Genomic DNA, 3,217 nt, shown 5'->3' on the forward strand with positions numbered 1-3,217 from the left:
CGCTGCCAGGGACGAGCTACCTAGATTAGAGTGGATACCTTAGTGTGTGGTTATGGCTGTACGAAAATAATCTTTCATTACTTTGCCAAAGCCGAGGTATCCTTGGCTTTGTTAGTCTAGGACAGGTGAGTTTCTTGCCGCTGTCATTGTTAGTTTAGAGTATTATTGTAGTTTAGTGTAAAAGTTGTGTTTTCAGCATTCAGTAGCTTAAGAGTTTTTGGCTTAGTGTGTGCCAAAAGTGCATGTTAGGTCAAGCACAAAAACATCCAAAAAAAAAAACACCTAAAAATTGCTTTTTCTTAGGATTTAGATACCATTCAGTGTTTTCTTTGTTGTTTTAGGGTTCGAATAAGTAGGACACATGTGTGGAGTGTTCTGAATGTGAAAGGTTCAATTTACTTTGGATTTGCCCAAGGTTTGTATGTTTGGTGTTGTAAAGTGACTGAAGTGACCTAGAAAAGCCATCTTGGTGTACAGAGTTGGTATTAGTGTCCAAAAGCACTTAAAATCATCTCTAGTAACCACAGCAAGTGTCAGGTACCAAAAAAAGCTGCAATCTGCAAGTCCAGACAGTAAGCGCTCTTACTGTCTCCAGACCTAGATTTGGCCAACTGACCAAGCGAAAGCATGTACACATGTTGTAGGCTCAGTAACAAGCAAGTTTGTGTAGTTATAATCCAAATTTGATGTGTTTTGGTCTTGTCAAATGCTTGGTATACACAACAAAATCTGCAAAAGTGACCATAACTCAAGCCAGCAAGCCCACAACCCAGGTGAAGACTCCAGAAGGTGAGTATAAGCCCAGGTAAGAGGTTCCTATTGCTAGGAGTGTCAAAATACATCCTGTGAGCACAGAAAGTGCAATACTATCCTCTAGACAGTAAGTGCTCTTACTGTTTCCAGTGCCCAAATTGTGATATTTGGCTTTCCACCTAATCTATACATTGAATGCATGTATATATATAGTTTCTATACTGAAAAATACTTCAAATAGTAGTAAAAGTGTGTAAACTGCTTGCAGGGTGTACCAGGAGCCTAAGAGCACAGCCAGCTGGAAGTAAGGTAACTTTCCAGGTTAGTGCATCCAAGGTTAAGCACGTTTCATGTTTTTGAGGTCAGGAGTTGTAGTACCCTCAGGACATAGACCACTTAGGGACTAGGTGAGTCAAGTTTCTACGGAAGAGAGTGTCAATCAGACCACCCAGGTATCCTTAGGCCCAATCCCAGAGGATTACATCTCTGACACATCATCAGAAGATCTATACTATCAGACCATGGCAGGGGGACAACCATCAGTGAAATTCAAAGAGGGAGTTAACTTTATGGAGAATCCTCCAAAGACCATGAGAGACCTCCAGCAATCTTGTTGTATGTCTATAACAATGGACAAGATGCCAAAATCTTCAAGGATTCTATGAACCATAGCTGTGTTCAGATTGGAGATAATCCAGTCGAATTACAGTATAGGGTCCTGGCCACTTATGATGGCAAAGGAGGTTATATGGATGAACAGGGTGCTTACTACATGATAGTCAAAAGCACTGATGTCGCGGACAAATGGGGAAGAAATGCGTCCAAGACGAAAGCTGATGATGAGGTCAAGGAGAAACCGCCTCTAGAGGAAAACAACAATAGAACCATGTTCAGATCTTTCACCACTAGAAGGCTTATGTCCGACAATCCTCGATGGGGAATTTACAAAGCCTTTCCTGAAGAAACCGCTGCGTACTATGTCAATGAGGATGTAAACGAGAAAGAGGCTACTCCGGATAAGACTTTGTATGTCTACCTCTTGAATGAAAGAAAATTCTTAATCATAGACAAGTTTGGTCAGGAGTACACGCCAACCTCTGCTGCAAAGATGAGTAGGTATACATACTTAGGGTTACCCATTGTGTACCCTGAAGTAGCAAAGCCCGCAGCAAGTGCACCGCCTACAATCCCAGTAAGAAACTTAATAGACGATGACATCCTAAGACCAATCCAAGTAGAGAGGCAACCTATGCAGAATCCTGGTCAGACTAGTTTCTTTGAACCTATTCAAAAACCAGAATTCCACACTCAACAAGTGCCAAACATGAGTGGATATTCGTTCCAAGCAGGAACAAGGAATCCACCACGCGATGAAGAACTCTCCGAAGGAATTCATCGACAAAATGAGACAAACAGAAACTCAGGTAGAGCTACTCAAACGACGCAAAATGTAGCTAGGCCATAGCAGAGAACCACTACTGCACATACAGGGGACACTATACAAGTACTTGGGACACCAACTGTAGGATTCAGACCCCTAAGGCCGCATCAAGTCGCCAAATGCGTGCCGTCTAAATATACAGGATCTGGGGATCCATATGCCCATGCTTTTGCCTTTAGACAAGTGCTGAGAGCAGAGCAAGTACATGACTTCCATACGCAATATGAGGGCTTTGGATTGACCTTAGATGGTACTGCTATGACTTGGTTCCAACCATTAAGTAAGAGCTCATTCTCTGACATAGAGGATCTCTTATCTGACTTTGTCCAAGAATTCACCAAACGTGGGATAAAGCATGACACGGTCTCACAAATATACTCTTTCAAACAACAAGAGAAAGAGAAAGTAAAGGAAGCCGCCTTGAGATTGAAGCAATATGTGGAGAGATGTCCTCCCAGGGAGATCCCTCAACAAGAAAGGCTAGCGTTGCTCTTCATAGAAGGGTTACTAGACGAGAATCTCAAGAAGGATTTGCATATTCAAAGATGCCAAACTTTAGACGAGGTTATCAAAGAAGCGGTATACCTGGTCGACAATTGCAATATATATGGAGAATCCCAAAAGGATTGTCACAAAATCTAATATCTAACCAACCCAAATTATTTTCTCATATTAAATTGATCACTTAATGTGGGAGAATAAACGGGAACAAGTGTTAAGATATAGATATGTGCTTATAGATCTATCTCAACACGGGGCCAATAGTAAAGGGGCCCAAATGGGAGATGGTCTATCAAGAGCAAGGCTAACCAATGGAGCATAAGACCTTAGGGTTAGCTTCATTGAAGACCTCCAATAATGTGTGTAAAAGTCCTTTGACCTTAGGTAAGCTAGGGCTGAGCTTGAGGTGGGAACCCGGCCCAAGCTCGAGGTGTTTGTCCTGCTTGAGGTGCTTGTCGTGCTTGAGGTGTTTGTCCTGCTTGAGGTGCTTGATTAAGGTGCTTGAGGTTCTTGACTTACTCC

The 3,217-nt window shown here is 42.3% G+C and overlaps 1 pseudogene; it reads left to right on the plus strand.

The window, feature by feature from the left end:
- Positions 1–1,639: 1,639 nt before the first annotated feature.
- Positions 1,640–2,207, plus strand: LOC147434412 (uncharacterized; annotated as a pseudogene).
- The last annotated feature ends 1,010 nt before the right edge of the window (positions 2,208–3,217 follow it).

This window comes from Adiantum capillus-veneris, chromosome 19 (assembly GCF_014529385.1).
Source record: "Adiantum capillus-veneris isolate H3 chromosome 19, ASM1452938v2, whole genome shotgun sequence".
Classification (NCBI taxonomy): Eukaryota; Viridiplantae; Streptophyta; class Polypodiopsida; order Polypodiales; family Pteridaceae; genus Adiantum; species Adiantum capillus-veneris.